We start from the raw sequence: 17,704 nt of genomic DNA on the forward strand, positions 1-17,704 counted from the left end.
GAGTGCTTCACTACTCTTTCTATTCTCTGTGGGGTTTGATTATTTTCAAAACAAGAAGGTGGAGGGGGCAGTTTGTATCCATATAAATGGACAAATTTTCTTCATAAACAACTTGAAGCTCTGTTGAGTGCTGTACACAGTCGGCTCAGAGATCTTAACGTGCAGCTGACTAGCAGCCCCATTTTTGGAACATCATGTCACTGAGGAATGCTGATTTCTTTTTCCTTCTTTCTTTCTTCCCTTTTTTTTTTAAAGTAAGCTCTGTGGCTAATGTGGGGCTTGAACTCACAACCCTGAGATAGGAGTCACATGCTGTACCTACTGAGCCAACCAAATGTCCCACGAATGCTGATTCCCCACACAAAGTCAAACTTTGCTCTACCCTTTGGAGAAGACAAGAGAGAGGATTCCCCCCTTCCCCAACTTTAAGTTTAAAAGTTAGCTTACAGTCTACATAAAAATACAGGGCAAAAAATCCTACTGTATCCAGCTTTAGTCTATACACATGTGAGTCAACAATTTACCTTATTAACTTTTGCTTCAATTCATATCAGTTAATTATAGAAAGGAAGAAAGTTTGGATAAAATTTAGGAATGTGCTAAAGGTAGGTAAAAAGAACATGCAAGCTACAAAGGTGGTTCAACAAAATCTGAAGCACCACTTGCAAAATTCCCTGCGTGTTACTGATGCGAGGTCTATATTGTTATTTTAATGTTATCAAAGTATAAAAATAAAATAGGACTACAAAGCCTATAATAAAAAATAGAACGCTCCTCTACCCCTCCCCACACCCAATTCTCTCTCCAGAGGGAACTAATTTTGACTACTTTAGCATTTTCTTCTGCTATTTATCTCTGTATTTCTACAAAATGTGTTCATATTTCTATTTCTCGATTGTTCCATTTCAAATATTACCTATTAACTTCTCCCTGCGGAAGAAAAGGATTTAGTTTTCATAAATCCCCTTTATCCCTGCATAGAAATATATCACATTTGCCAATCCTCCCAACTTCCAAATATATTTTAACATTTAGTTAAATCAATAGTCAGTAGTCTGACTACTGTAGACAAAGTAAATATTCTCAGGACTCCTATGTGGGATTCAATGATTTTTTCCTTTCTTGGATAACTTTTTGTTTCTCCTAGAGTTATTAGTTGCTCTGTTTTTGTTGTTTGCTTAGCATGTATGCACTGCATCGAACTCTCCCAAGAACTGCAAACCTCTTCTAACAAAATGAAAATGTCTGGTAATTTGGCGGAGAATGTTCTATTGTTTTCTCAGAGACATTCCTCCTGTACTCTTCATCTGGATTCAATCTGGCTGAATGGTTGCTATATAGGCCTGACTTGGACTGAAACTTCCCTTCACCATCATCCCAAAATTTCCTTCACCTTCTCTGTGAGAACACCCATCCTTGAATCCCCTGCTTTTCCTTTTTTGGTTTATTCCCTTGTTTTAACAGTGTACATCTCCCATTAACAACCTAATAGAGTATCCAGAATGCAATTTTTTTTTTTTTTTTTTAATCTGTGTGCCTTTAAATGTCTTCATTGATACCCTGTCTGGCTTTGCAATTCCAGGTAGGAAATAACTTCAAAAGTATTCCTTCATAGTCTTCTAGTTTCTTCTTTTTTTTTTTTTTAATATTTTATTTATTTGACACACAGAAAGAAATCACAAGTAGGCAGAGAGGCAGGCAGAGAGAGGGGAGAAAGCAGGTTCCCTGCGGAGCAGAGAGCCCGACGTGGGGCTCGATCCCAGGACCCTGGGATCATGACCTGAGCTGAAGGCAGAGGCTTTAACCCACTGAGCCACCCAGGTGCCCCAGTCTTCTAGTTTCTAATGCAGCTGCAAAGCAGCCTGACTGTGCTCTGGTAACTAATCCTTTTTATACTATTACTTCTTCTCTGAAAGCTTTTAGGACCCTGTATTCACTTCTGAAAGCTGAAATTGACAGCACATGTGGAGGAGAGTCTTTCATTCACTGGTAGGACATTGAGTGAACTCTCTCAGCCTGTGCTCCCAGTGAACTCATGTCTTTCAGTTCTGGGAAATTTTCTTGTGTGCTCCTTTACCACCGACAACTTTTACTTCTTGTTTTCTCATACACACATGAGGAACTACATGCAGTTTCCAGTACTTGCTAACCTCTCTCACATCTCCATACCTTTGTATAACCTAATTCTACTTTGAATGTCCTTCTCTGCCCAGGAAACTCCTGTCCCCGACTACCTGCTTCAAGTCCTGTAAGCAGAATTAAGTTCTCCTTTTGTGCCGCAGCACCTTTCTTTACCTATTCAGCTTTCCTACTTACTTCCCACCAGACTGTAAATCCCTTAAAGGCAACACTCATTTCTATTTACATCTGGATCTTCAGCACCTAGTACACAGCCACACATGCTGCACATTTTCCATTCAAAAATTGCTGAATGGATGAACAAATGAACAAATGAATGAATGGTTTCTGGCTATTCTTCCCTTATACTTTTTGTAGCTAGAAAGATTCTAATCAGCCTAAGTAAAATCTGACATCTGTAGTGTTTACAAGTTCCCCCCAGAGGATTGTGAAGCGAATCCTGATTTGGAAACTGCTGCCTAGGCTTCTTGGGAAACTGAGGAGAATATATTTGGGACTCCAGAATTAGGTATCTATGAGTCCAAGGGAGAAGGAAGACAAGGAGGAGGAATAGGAGGAGGACAAAGAGGAAAGAAGCTATTTTCAAAACAAACCTAGAGGGGCGCCTGGGTGGCTCAGTGGGTTAAAGCCTCTGCCTTCAGCTCAGGTCATGATCCCAGGGTCCTCAGATCCAGTCCTGCATCTGGTTCCCTGCTCAGTGGGAAGCTTGCTTCACCCTTTTCACTCTGCTCCTCCCCTGCTTGCACTCTCCCTCAATCTGACAAATAAAATCTAAAAAAAAAAAAAAAAAAAAAAGCCTAGAGATCTAAACCAGGATGAGATCAATATGAATAAATCTAAACCTTTTGTACAGAGCAAGTCCAGGAAGTATGGATGAACCGAGGTAGGATCGCTTACATTTGAAACTGACCTGAGGAAGGCTGACCTCTGAGAAGTATTGTTCTCCAGGCCCTTCATTCCTTGAGATGACGCACCTAATCCTGTTCTTCCCAGAATCATTGTTACTCACTTTGTGATACATCTTGCTATGTATGAATGGAACTATGTAATTACTTGAATGTTTTATTGAGACCATAAAAAAATTAAGTCCCATCTTTATTACTGAAGAGACTAACAATTCTGGGGTGTACAAGTACAGATTTTAATTCCAGTGAGCTTGCAAAGCATCATGGACTTAGCTGAGAAACCCGACTGAAATCCCCACTGCCTTCTATAGAGTATCAGACCACGAACAGGTTTTCCCCACTATCCGAAAGTACAGCCTTCCTTTGAAATCTTTCATTAGAGAAAATGGCATAAAGCGAAAAAGCAACTGCCATTAATTTACAAGGAGAAAATTTTGAGTTATTTCCAGACTCCAAAATTAACCCCTCTTAGGCCTTTCGGATAGCTTATGACACATCTTGCTAATGGATGCAGTAAATAAATCAAGATAAAGAAAGTACAGATGCTCTCAGACAGTTCAAAGCTACAGTGGCTTGATGCTGAGTACTGTACCAGAGGTAGGGGGTTGGGGTGCGTCCCACCTCTATCAACAGCTCACTGCAAAATAAATGCTGAATGCAATTTTCCCTTTTTGTCTTTCTTTCCCTAAAAGTGAAAATCCTCTTCAGATTTCTTTCAGTTAGCAAAACCAGGTATTAACTTAGGTCTCTCGTAAGAGCAAAGTGGTATAAGACAAATTTTCAAAAAGCAGAAGATATTTATTTTTCCCCTTGAGCTATCCTCCCTTAATTTAAATCATTACTCAAAGAGGATCAAGTTATGATCAGAAGAACGGAAAATAGGAGTTGCTGATTAATCACACTTAGAGCATCTTGGGGAAGACTACTACCTGATCAAATTATGTCTGACTTCTCAGAGGTGTTCTCCAGTGAATACACCCAAATGTAATGAGTCACCCATACAAAGGTATTTACCTAGCACACCCAATCAAGTGATGTTTATATCCCACCATGTTAAAACAATTGCTTTTACACAGGAAAGGCAATTTTTCTCCATGCAACAATCCCCAGTCCTAATTTTGTAGCATTTTAACTTTTGTTTCATAAACTCTCACAACTGTTTTAAATATTAATAAGGATCTACCACACAGCACTGAAGGGTAAGCCAGAGTGGAGATATCACAAAAATCAAAGCATAATAGGGTGTCACAGCACTGAAAAGGCTGAAAATCACTAACAAGTGCTGGTGGAAGCCAATCACTTGAGTACTTGAATAGTAAAAAAAGAACTTGTTCAATTTTTTAAAATGTGAAAATCGAAATTTAGAAAAGATTTTTAACTATTAACTAAACTGCTAAAAGCACATATATTATCACCATCAGCAAACTGTCAAAACTGAAACCACATGGAGGCAGAAAACTTTAAATGGAGTATTATTTGACTTTAAGGTTTTCAGTTTTCTAGTCCAACAAAATGACTTTTGTCCTGAATTAAAAACAACAAAATAAAAGAAGAAAAGATCCTGCTAACATTCTAAAACTTAAAAAAAAAAAAAAAAAAAAACACAAAAAACAAGATCTAGGCTTAGATGGATAATAAGTTTGAACTCTGTCTCTAGCTCTTGGTAACCCTTGAACCAATCACCTTTTCTGACCATGACCTCTCTAGACTCAATAAGTTAAAAAAAAAATTGAAAGCTCTTCCATTCCTTCACCAAATGCTAGCTCAAAAGTTATCCAGTTTGCAGAATATTATTTGAGTTCTTTAAGGAGTGTCCTTTCCCAATAACAGCTATTTCAACACAAAAGCAGCATGGTCCAGGGAAAAGACCCCAGTTAGATCCAGTAGCATATGTGAACTTCCTAGCTGTTAGACCTTGGCCCAGTAGCAAATGTGAACTTACTACTGTACTTCCCAGATCTCAGTCTTCTCACAAGCAACAATACCCATCCTGCCTGGTGCTGGGAAGTGGGAGACGTGAAAGTGCTTTGTGCAGTGCTCAGCACCTAGTAAACAATACTCAACAAATGGAAAGGACCATTGTCAAGTTATGTTAATAAGTCTTATCATCATAGACTTCTGCTTTCATTGTTCAGTCTGCTCTCCTCCATAGTTCTCTTCCCTCTGTTTTCAGAATCGTTTTATATCTCCAGTAGCTTGGCAGAGCAATGATTAATAAATAAATGTACTATTGGTCCCTTCTTATCCGTGTATGTTTTAATTTTTTCCTCACTCCTCTGTTTGCTGCTTTTGGTCTGGACAGCTTTTGCAAGATCTTATTAGTGTGTAATCACAATTTTCTTTTGAACTTTTTCATAAGGAAAATAATTTATTAAACGGCGATACTTTTTTTTTTTTTTGCACTTTTTAGATAGAATTTCTAGGACCTACTTATTTCAATTATGGCATTCACTTTGGTAGTTTCCTTGAGTATTCCTACTTTCCGTGGTGGCCACTGTCTGCCTTTAGATCTTATCTACTGCATATCAAATGGATTCAAGAAACTGTAACCACCGTCATTAAATACCTGCAAATCATAACTCTCTCTTTAATTAAATCCACCTTCTAAAAGGACTAACTGTACTAGAAAATAGGTCTTTGGACTTTTTCTGGATTTTTCTACTTTTTACACGAGCCTGTAATTTCTGAATGCAGATTCTTCCTCTTTTTCTATCCTTAACTGACATTTTTCTTTTTCCCTTCCTCATAAAAATTACAAGTTTATTTTTGATGCAATATAGGAAGAAAACTAATTTATTTTAGAATGACCTGAATAGGACCAAAAGGGGGGGAAAAAAAACCCTTTTAGAGAACAGCCCTCAACAAAGTCTTCTGCCAACCTTGCTGCTCTAATATTTATTTATGCTAGCATTGTTTCAGCCTCCTCAACATAGATTAGTGAATAAGACAAAAATGTGCTTTACCTGCATGTGTATTAAAATAATGCCACTTGGTTTATGGCTCTACAGTGATTTTTCTCCTCCAAGTCTAATCTTCAAAACATGGGGAGAACTTGACTTGGTGTCTTTGTTCAGAACAGCAAGGGCAAAGATTCTAACATTCTGTTCTTGAGCAGGGCTGTTCGTTTACTGCTTTTGTTTTTAAACCACGCAAAGAAAGATCTGTAAGACTAACTAGAGGAGAGTAGGTATGCAAATAGAACCAACCAGTATCGTGGACCATGGACACTCCTTCCTCCCTTCAAGGCTGCCCCTGAAAAGCAGCTGATCTTGTGCAGAAGAGGTTGGGCTCAGTGAATAGGCTCTTTAGTCGTGACTATCAGAGAGAAATAGACTTTGAGACTCTTAAAAAATAGAACAGCTACGGTTTCATTTTTTTGTGAGTCTATGCTTGACCGTACAAGTGACAAATCCCTCTAATTAGAGCCAAAGTTAAAATACAGATGAGCCAGTTAAATGAAACATTCTGATTTGTCCTTTAATATTTCAATTAACGAAGACAGACTTCCATGACACATTTCCCTGTCAGAAATGTTGTCACTGGAGGCAAAACACTGGAGGAAGAGGAACGTAGGAGGCAGGGGGCACTGACGCCACAGAAATACCACGTGGAAATGTGTCTGTGCTCAAACAGAAGCCCAACTAGGCAACATGAGGCCGGTACGATGGGTGACCTGGGGTCCCTGCAGAGGAACCGTGTCCAAGGACTGGAGGCCCGGGAAGAGAGCTGGGCCAGAGTCTGGGAGGGGAGCAAAGGAGCATTGAGAGGGCACATTTCTACCAGTGGCTGGAAGAGGAATTCACAAATGTTTGGGGGTGGGAGGAGGGGTGGGGGAGAAAACAAGACTAAACAAGGCTTACTTCAGTCAGTGGGCCTAGCCATCCCTAATGCTGCTGCTACTTGGCTTTTGTTTCTACCCCTAACCACGTTCCATCAGACAGAAGCTATCTGACCCCTCCTGCCAGCTAACAAACAGGTGTGCTCTTGGACTAATTACCTAGAACAAATGTGCCCTGAGAAGGGTCAATAAGACAGTTAAAACCTGGTAACCTCGACATAAGATGAAAGCAAATGGGGACTGTTAAAACCAGAAGCGGCCACGGAAGACCCCACATTGTGCTTCACCGATCTAAAAATTCCAACAAAAATTCCTGGTTATTAGAGTCGCCTATGAAGCACTCTGCCACTCTGTCTAGTAGTGAGCTGCCTGTCCTGGAGAGGGTTCAATGGCACATGGGCACGCAGAACAGGAGATTCTTGCAACAGCCGGAACAGCGACCCTGTGAGTATTTTGTGACTAATCAACCTACTATAAAGGATGCATGGTCTCCCTTCCCAGGGATACATGAACCTGACCGGGGAGTCCCTGGCAAGGCAGAGGAGCAGTGATGGCTGTCAGCGATGGAGATGATGGAGATGACTGGGCCATTCTCCTCAATTTCTTCTCCCAAACAGGCTGGGAAGCCAAGAGTCATACTCCGGATTTCTATCCTACAACTAATCTTTCCCCTCATCCCTTCCTCTCCTCCGTTCCCAAAGCAAAGAACTTTGTGCACACTTAAAGACCCAGGATAACCACCGAAAATAAAAACTCTGGGTGATGATCTACTGCTATTCTTCTCTCCACAAAATGGAACGGTGTTACCCCATGCGGTGGGCGGGGCTGCAAAGCCTAATGGGGCAGGTCCATCCATCAGAGCCAGGCTCTCCCTCCCCCACACGCGGACTACGCCGCACCGCGCAGAAGGTGTATGAATAATCCACCACCTACAAGACTCCATTACCTACAAGACTCCATTTCACCTTAACATCTGGGGAAATAAACATGCCAAGTGTCTATCCGTCCTGGTTTGTCCAACAGTCAAACAGTACAGAAGAGAATGCAACATTCAGATGAATTTTTAAGATGAAATACAAGTTTAAAAAAGTGCTTGTTTACATGGGGTAGTATTTGTGGCTCTATTTACAGATCCCTGAAGAAATACATTCTTCTCCACAACAGGGTACTCTGGTAGAAAAGTTTCATCAGTGAAGATTCACTCCATGACCTTTAGATAGCGATTCTTGCCTTCTCTTTTCGGTTTTCTTCTACAGAGTCCAGAAAGAAGGATGTCAGCCCCTGAAGATAAGCTGTGCTCAAAGGCAGCTCTAAGAACGTTTCCAAGTAATTTTGGTTTTGGTCTTCCAGGTCATAACCTTCCCTTGCTCGTATAACTCCCAAGTTCTTCAAATTCCTCATATAGATATTTAAATGCAATAAGCTTCAGATTCTTTCCCCCCAAATATCACAAACCTGCTTTACAAACCCTTAAAGCAGGAGAGTTGCTACGAAAACCTCTAAGCCCTGTACACTCCCATGAAGTATGCTTTGGGAACGGGGCCAGCTACCTGGGTATAGATAGAACAAGCAACTTGCTCTGCCTCTAACTCGAGAATGTGGAAAAACACCTTTCTCTACCACTCAAATATGGTGGCTGAAGTTTCCGATGCTGCTTCAAGCATTTCCGCCTGTAGTCTCATAGGCTTATGCAGCAAGCAGGTAGCACTGTCCCCAGTTTACAGATGCAAAAACAGACAATGAAGGGAATGAAAACTGCCCAAGCCAACCACCTAACTTACAAGTGACATGACCAGGACTCAAACTCAGCTCTGACTTCAAAGTTGTATCTTTTTTTCCCCACCATATCGTAGGTCTTTTTTCCACTATATCATTCCGTCCCGTCCTTCAAATCTGTCTTTTTTTTTTTTCCTTTAAACAAGCTCTTTCTTTATGACAGTAATCACTAGATTGCTTATTATCCACCTAAAGTTCAATTTGAGGCTTTAATTTCCTATTAGCAACTGTAATGCGGGGTTAGAGTGTCAATGCATGGCTGCTTTGTTCCCGCAGAATCTTCTCCTGGGTTGGGATTATTTTAACTGCTACAGGGCATAATCGATGCTTCAGCAGTCCGTAGGATGGTCCCACACAAAAGCACCCATGTATCAGGCAAACCAATCTAAGCTCTCACATTTATAGCTCTCTTTCCTTAACAGGTACAGTTTTCTGGTCACAGCTGGAGCTCTGGCTTATTTGTGTGTAGTGGGGCAAGGTTAATAGGCCACAAAAGAAGTAGCCTAAATCTTCCCTGCAGTAAGGCCAAAAGATGCCTTCGCTACTCCTATTACATTTAGATAGATGAGACACCCTCCCTGTCAATCTGTCCTGGGTAGAATAAAATGGAAAACAAATGATCCAAATTGATTTTTATTTTCAGTATCTCTGGATACAGATACAAGGCTATCTCATTCCAAGAAGTACTGTATCACCGCAAACACCTTTTTCTAGGTTTAAAAAGAAAAAAAATCATTGATTCTCTCCTCTCTTTTCTCTGAATCCAACAATTTCTAAAAACTGTCCATTTTTCTCTTTGACTCCACACTAATAGCTTCATGTATGTCTGACCTCTTTTCACAAAACCTCACTGTAACCGCGTTTTCTCTGACTAGATTATTCCCTCCACACCCCTCATAACTCCTGTTTATAGTTTTGTAGCCCTGTCAAAGTCAGTTTCACTGCTCATTCCAGATAGGCACTCAGCCAATATATTGCCAATAACACTCACTCTTGTGCTAACTTAAAATACACAGTGCAGCTTGCCAAGTTTCCTTATTTGGCAAGAAGGTCCCTTAGTTCCCAAGATCTTTGACCATCCATTTTTAGATCCAAATCCTCCTGCTTAATATTTGGATATTTCTCTTTTTAATGTGTCTTATGTGTTCCCAAAAACAGTAAGAAGAGATCAGTCATCTATTTGCTTTCCTAGACAAGAAAAGTCTCCTTGCCATTGCACTGTGATCATTTCCTTTGGAATTATTACCACTCTAACTTCTGAATCAAACTATATTTTCCAGGTTAAAAAAAAAAAGGTATAATAGGAATTATGTTGTGAAAGACGAAAATAAACGGCACACATTGCTTTATGGGACCATCTTCCTTTATCTTAATTCACTCTTTCCAAACAAACCAAATTCATGTTCATTTGCAATCTCCCTAATCTCTCACTATTGTAGCTGGAACTTTAAACAAAGGCTCTACAAATGACCAAAACCATAATTAAAATGCATCCGTCATTTTTTTTTTTTTAATCAAAAAGCAACATGAAATTTCACTGTGGAGCTAGGCCCACTACAAAGAAGTCATTAACTGTCTTGAAGCACTTGTTTATTTTTGCCTTTCAATGTGTTTGTAGGTTCGGATCCGCAGAATCCCGACCGTTAGCGTCAAGTGAGGTCAAGAAAGCAAGAAGGCTCTCCTAAAACAGCTTCAGGGATAAAACAGAACATACTTTAGCAACCATCTTAGCTCAGATATCCTCGCATTAATTGTTAAGTGGATTCTAATACACCCTTATTAACAGAGAGCTGCTTATCGTCGTATCATTGGATCCGGCCACCAAATGATGTTGCTTTCGTTATTTAAGAAACTAACAGAAATACTAATTAAGTCCTCCATAAACGGCGCTTTTGCAAACATCTCGAGGCGCATCAGAAACACATGCTTACAGCAATCTAATAATGACCTGCCCCCTTTATTCTGGCAATTCGGAGCCATCTCTCCGGGTTTCTGGAAAAGTTGGTCTGCGAGCTGTCAGGAGCCAGCCAAGCGTCGCGGCGACCTCAGCTTGGCCCTCCCGGCTGGGGGCAAGTCTCAGAGCCCGGGGGGCCGAGGGCCGCCACCGGGTCGCGGAGCAGCACCCTCGCCCCGGTGGGAGGCAGAGGGGGCCGCTGGAGGGTGCGGACGGCGCGGGCCGCACGCTGTCCCGGGGAGGGTCGGGGAGGGCGGCTCGCGGTGGGAGAAAAGCAGAAGTTACTGGTCTCCCCTCGCACGCACAGCCCTCCGCTGCGAAGCGGCCCGCGCCCTGCCCTGATTTGGAAGACTCGCGTTTCGCCTCCCAGAGGGGCCGCGTCGCCCGCGCCCAGGCCGGCGCTCCGGCGCTCGGGCCCCGGCGTTCCGCGAGGGGAAGCGGCGGCCCCCGCTCCCGCGCCGCGCGCAGGGCCGGGAAAGCCCGACAGACTGCGCCCGCCCTTCCGGACGCCAACTTCTGCGTGGGACCCGCCCGAACTTCCCGGGGCCTCCGGGCCGCCGCGCGGAACTCCGGCAACGCTCGCTCGGGCCGCGGCCGCCCGCGCGGGCCCCGGGTCGGGGAGGGCGCGCGGCGGAGCCCCGCAGGCCGCCAGGGCCTCGGCCCCGAGACTCGCGAGCGCCGCGGGCCTCCCACCCAGCCTCGCCCTCCGCGGCCTCCCGCCGGCCCCTTACCTGGCTCCCGGGCCGGGCGCGAGTAGCAGCCGGGGGCGCCGAGGCCCCGCGCGCGCCGAGGGCAGGGGCGGCGACCGGGGGTCGAGAGGACGGCGGCCCTCGCGGCTCCCACGCTTCCGCCCGAGTCAGGAGTTGAACATTCCGCCTCTCCGCCCCGCGCCAATGAGGAAGACAGTCGCGGCAACAGCACCACCTACCTCCGAGCGCGGAACGGCCGGGCCTCTGGCCGCGGCTCCGACGTGCGGGCCGGCCTCCCGGGCCTGCGCCCCCCGAGGGCTCGGTGCGCCCCTGCGCCCAGGCAGCCGCCCGGCTTGGGGGATGGAGGAACTCGGTGGGAAGAGCACCGGCCCTGCAGCGCGGGGCGCCGGGAGAGGGAGGCGTGCCTCTGGGCCTCTCGGTGGCTTTCAGCTCATTTCAACAAGTTCCCACCACCTGTCGGGTCAACTCAGTCCTTATCAACCAACACTTAGCTTGTCAGAGGTGCTGGGAATACGAAGAGACGGGAGGATGCTTCAGGCCCCGCAGGAGTTAATTATCTGGTTGGGAAGGGCACAGACCTGGGAAGATATTTCTAGGAGATAGGGCTGAAGGCTGCGTGGGTGGGACCACCAGTAGATACTTACAGAGGCATTTCGAGGAGGGGTCACGGTCGGCTGCCCGGCTGCATGACTTAAACAAAACTGAGTTCAGATGAGGACACAAGAACTCATCCCAGGTGTTGAGCAAGAGGCAGCAGTAAATATTGGGAAGAAAAGTAATTGTTGATTGGGAAGGATGGCTCTGTTGGGGAAAGGCGAGGCAAGGTCGCAAAGGTACAGGCAGCATTATCCAGGGGTTTCGGTTCGTATTCTATCATCTATGGGCCCTGGGGAGCTGGGGGAAGTTAGAAGCAAAGGGTTTTGTGTTTGAACGGTGACTTAGCGAGCAGTCCAGGAGGTTGTGGGATGCGTTACTAGGGCAAGACTGGGAAGCAGCAAGAGCGGTAAATACTGTCCCGACCTGGTAATGGGATTGTGAGGACCTGGGCAGGAGGGTAGGAAATGGACCTGGAAAGGAGGAATGGAATTGAGGGACACGTTTCAGGAAGAGGCCACAGAAGCCGGGGGTGTGGAAGAGAAGAAGGAAAGAGCCAGAGATGATGCGAAGGTTTCAGGCCTGAGTGACTGGAAGGAGGGTGGTGCCATTGACAGGAACAGGGATCTGTGGGGGAGAAGTTGGCTTGAAAAACAGATAGAGATGCAGCCCCTGAACTATGAAACGGAGACTCAGAAAAGAGGTCAGGAGAGAAAGAATTGCAAATCGTCAGTCGAAAATATGAAAGCAGAGGGATAGGTGAAAATAAGCTAAAAACACACCACGTTCTCGTCTGTTTTTCAGATTATTGAATTTTCCCTTTGGTGAGAACTAGGAATTTCAGCACTGATGGATTCTATTTCAGTAACTGAGAAATGAGGATTGATGAAAACTATCACGCAAACCGAATTCCTGATGTAATCGAATAGATCTGAAAATCATCTGAACGTGAGAGTAAACTAAGACTCTTCAGGATAGATTCAGGTATCCCATCACTCCAGTCAGTCTACCTCACAAGGCACTACATTGTGATGGCAAAGACCCTAAGACTGGGCATGAGTGAGCCTGGCTTCTGGTTTTAGTCCTACCACTCATCAGCTGGGGAGCTTTGCTAGACAGGCCCGGTTTTCTGCTCTGCAAAATAAGAGGGCCTGGTGAGATGTTAGCCACAGGCTCCAGCTTTAAAACTATAACTGTATTACTGTAAACTTGAAGCACATGCCTTAAGTGTCAACATTTTCACCACATTCCCCTTCCTTCCCATCCATTTTTCCCTTCATCCTATTTCCCCTACCTAATTAGACAAGATAAGGAGCAGGAACAGTGAACGCTACAGCAGAGTTTCACAAATATGCTTACATGATAAACTGGGAAGCATTCTCTTATCTGCCCAACCAGGTTGCAAGTTCCTTGAGGTCGTGTCTTATTTCTGTTGTATCTGCCCATAGCTGAAATAAATGCATAAATGTGTGATAACCTGGACGCCTCAAGTCTGACTCTTCTTTGGTCAAGTTGCCTGTTTCCTTATGACTCTACTGATCTCTTTGAGCCCCAGACCTAATAAATATAGTCTAGTGCTTAGTCCCATGGCTGACTCTGCTTTTTCAAACTTCCCAATCTTTTCTGGAGCGCGTGTTGGTTGATTCTCACCTGCGTAGATTTACAAATGTGAAGAGCAATACCAAAAGCGACCTAGTCAAACCTCTCCTATCAAGCCTTCTTATCCCTTTGCTTCAAATGTCTCCGCACTAAAAATAGATGTACTGTCAGCAGCGGGGTGGATTGGGAGTCCTTAGCACCCTCTTATATCCAAGAACACCCTCCAAAATAAATATGCAATGTCAGGAAAAAAACAGTGTATTTGCTATGCAAATAGAGCTTAAAGAAAAAAGTCTTCTGGTCTCCCATTCAGATTTTTGTCCCTAAACTCCTCTGGAATAGAAATTCTGAAACTGCCATAAGCTATGGGAGGATCAGAGACATGCAGACATAAGTTTTACTAAAGATAGAAGGAAAGGCAGCTTACAAGGAAGAGAGCATTCTGATTATCCCTCCCACTCTGAGGCACATGGGGACCCAGGAGCATTTTCTCCAGCCATCTCTATCCTCCATGGCAGACTCTGAGCAGTCTGTGTCTAGATCCTAGCTAGGAATTACCAGCGTTTGCCCAAAGGCTGGTGCTCTCCCTCCTGCACCATGTTGAACCCCCAGGACATGAAGGCACACAGTCCTGCATCCTTTAAGATAAGCCACCATGACCTTAAAATCAGGCGTGAAGCCCAGGTCATTGTTGGAACTTAACTTTCACATCTAACTTAAAGACCGAAGAATTCAAAAGAATATCTCGGGTCCCAAATTTGCTTAAGCGTTCCAAGGCCTGAAAGGAACAGCAGAGCACGAAGAGAAATTGGGGACTTGGGCAAAACTGGTTCAGCAAGCATTTACTAAATCGCAGGCACTGTTCTGAGTGTGTGATGATAGCAGTGGCCAAGACGTGGTCTCTGTTCTCACAGAGTGTGCTGAGTGCAGCGGAAAAGCCAGAAAAGACACAAGTGATTGTACTGTGGTGTGCTCTTAAGAAGGCAAGGATATGGGATTACAGTAGGGCACATAACACGGGTTTGAGGGGTCATGGAACCTCCACGTCCATGGGAGAAGAATGGAGTGAATTTGCTGGACAGAAAGGTTGGAAAGGTATTACAGACAGAGGGAACAATAAGCACAAAGGCCCAAAAGCATTTAACAAGTTCAAGGAATAAATTATTTGGCTAAATGAGTAAAGGCGTTGCTGAGGGAGTAATCATCCTCATGATGGTGGTAATCGTAGCAGCAGGAGCAAGAAGAATACTGATCATGATAATCATACTAATGACGGCTACTATTTACTACATGCCCAGGTGCTATGCTCTGAACTAAGAGCTGTACATGGACTGTGCATCTGATCTTCACAACAACCCTATCAGGCAGTTGGAAACATCATCCCACGCTGTAGGGCAGGAAAAAGTGTTGGAAAACTTTAGCAACTTGTCTTCCTTTGCAGAGCAAGAGGTGGACTTCAGGGATTGCTCTTTTAGATAAGGCGATTTTCCAACTTTTTGGTCTCAGAACTCCTTTACACTCTAACGTGCTTGAGGGTGCCAAACGGTTTCTGTATCGATAAGTTGTATCTATCACTATTTACCATAGTAGAAATCAAAACAGAAATCTATTTAAAATTCACTTATACTAGCTTAAACATATTTTGATGAAAAACAAATATTGTGCAAAATTTTAAAAGTGAGAAGAATGTCATTGTTTTATATTTTTGCAAATCTTTATAATGTCTGGTTTAAAAGAAGACGATTGGATTCTCATATCTGCTTCTGCGTTTCATGTGGTGCAGCATCACACCACATGTACGCTTTGGGAGAGCCCACTGTTCATTCATAAGAGGGTACAGTGAAAATCACACCTCAGTATCTCTATGAGATGAGTTTTGACCTTTCAGACTCGCTGAAGGGGTTCCTGGAGCGAATTTGGAGAACTGCTATTTTAGAGAGTATGAGGTGGAGGGAATCATTGGCCATGTATCCCACGTGCCTCAAGATGCAGAGTCAAGGGGCACCTGGATAGCTCAGTGGGTTCAGCCTCTGCCTTTGGCTCAGGTCATGATCTCAGGGTCCTGGGATCGAGCCCCACATTGGGCTCTCTGCTCAGCAGGGACCCTGCTCCCCCCCGCCCACCCTCTGCCTGCTGCTCTGCCTGCTTGTGATCTCTCTGTGTCAAATAAATAAAATCTTAAAAAAAATTAAAAAAAAGAGAGAGAGAGAGAGAGAGAGATGCAGAGTCAAAGGACAGCTACCCAGAATAGGGAAGAGAGCAATTTGCTAGACCTCCAACAACGTGGGGTGCAGTGCCAGTCCTATCCTTCAGCAGCTATCACTTTGTTGGGTCCATACTGCCTGATGGCCATGTGACATGATGAAGGCCTACTTACCTTTGAGTCTTGAGTCCTAGGCACTGCTTCCTTTTGCTCTCATCTGCCATGCTATTCTTCTTGAATATCTTAGATCGAACATGTGACCAAATCATAGCTGAGTTTCTCATACCCTTTCAGCATTGAGCCTTGCCATCTCTCCTATTTGTTCTTACTCCTACTTTATTGCAAGGAATTCATAAGCTTCTTCCCCAAGTATATAACAGTTGGTATGCTTTTCTGGCAAGATCCTAGAGTTATTATTATTATTATCATTATTATTATTATTATTTTTAAAGATTTTATTTATTTATTTCAGAGAGAGATTACAAGTAGACGGAGAGGCAGGCAGAGAGAGAGAGAGAGGGAAGCAGGCTCCCTGCCGATCAGAGAGCCGGATGTGGGACTCGATCCCAGGACCCTGAGATCATGACCTGAGCCGAAGGCAGCGGCTTAACCCACTGAGCCACCCAGGCGCCCCAATCCTAGAGTTATTATTAAATTCCATGATTAAACAGAAAGCTAGTAAGTACTTTGAATGTGAGCACCAGGAACCAACACAGATTCATTGAAATCAAGATGTACCATACAAGCTTGGCTTTCTCTCGGGGAATCATAGAGGACAATGAAGACTTCCTCAGTGAAACATGACAAAGTTTCTCAAGACGACTTTATAAATCAGAAGGGGATTTTAATGAATGACAGTATAATACAATACATTGCTGTCAGTTTGAAAACACCTTCAAAGGTACACTCGCAAAAGGGCTGATGTCACTCAGGGTGCAATATTCCCTTACAAAGGGTTTCTAATGGTATGTTGCTGGGCCCTGTTCTCTATCCTGCCTAGTCAACATTTCTGCAATTTAGGTTAAGACCTATGTGGCTTGCCTGTCTGATTAGGGAATAACATGTATTTGGAAGCAATATCCAACACAGTACACAGAATTGTATCAAAATTCAAAAACCTTTACTCAAAGGTTTTACTGACATTTTGCTGCCTGCTAAATACACTCCAAGATCTTGAGGGCACACAGTCTAATCCAACTTTTCTTCACCAACATTATCCCCCATCTTCATTGGCCTGACGTTGCCTCCTTCCAGCACCTTCACCCCTTCCCTGGATCTTCCTCCATCAGTTCTCACCCTCAGCATCACACTGGGCCACCAGGAACGCTCTCTCCTCCCTCCATCACATGTGTGGCAGTGGCAGGTTCTACTCAAAGGGAGCATGAAATCTTAAGGGAAATAGAAAATGTCATGAAAATTGTCATATGTCTGAAACTGAGGGTTCTGCTTGAACAGAGACAATAAATAGACCCAAGCATTCGTCCCTAGATAACTGTATCTTAGCCCCAGATGAGCTGGTGGGACACTGGAGAAACATTACTTAGTTTCTTTTTTTTTTTTTTTTTTTAGACTTTAATTTTTTATTTTTTATAAACATATATCTTTATCCCCAGGGGTACAGGTCTGTGAATCACCAGGTTTACACACTTCACAGCACTCACCAAATCACATACCCTCCCCAATGTCCATAATCCCACCCCCTTCTCCCAAACCCCCTCCCCCCGGCAACCCTCAGTTTGTTTTGTGAGATGAAGAGTCACTTATGGTTTGTCTCCCTCCCAATCCCATCTTGTTTCATTTATTCTTCTTCTACCCACTTAAGCCTCCATGTTGTATCACCACTTCCTCATATCAGGGAGATCATATGATAGTTGTCTTTCTCTGCTTGACTTATTTCGCTAAGCATGATACGCTCTAGTTCCATCCATGTTGTTGCAAATGGCAAGATTTCATTTCTTTTGATGGCTGCATAGTATTCCATTGTGT

General features: G+C 43.9%; 1 protein-coding gene across 3 annotated transcripts in view; it reads right to left on the reverse strand.

The window, feature by feature from the left end:
* The window catches only part of MAP3K20 (mitogen-activated protein kinase kinase kinase 20), a 179,032-nt gene extending 167,383 nt beyond the window's left edge, over window positions 1–11,649 (reverse strand). Inside the window, exon 1 of one of the 3 annotated variants that reach the window (XM_059167018.1) lies at window positions 11,541–11,649. The gene's annotated coding sequence lies outside the window, so the exon portion shown is untranslated. Of the gene's footprint in view, window positions 1–11,343; window positions 11,496–11,540 lie in introns of those variants that run through there. The other 2 variants (XM_059167015.1, XM_059167019.1) reach the window with 2 other exon arrangements.
* Window positions 11,650–17,704: the final 6,055 nt, after the last annotated feature.

Source organism: Mustela lutreola, chromosome 3 (genome assembly GCF_030435805.1).
Source record: "Mustela lutreola isolate mMusLut2 chromosome 3, mMusLut2.pri, whole genome shotgun sequence".
In the NCBI taxonomy this organism is placed as follows: Eukaryota; Metazoa; Chordata; class Mammalia; order Carnivora; family Mustelidae; genus Mustela; species Mustela lutreola.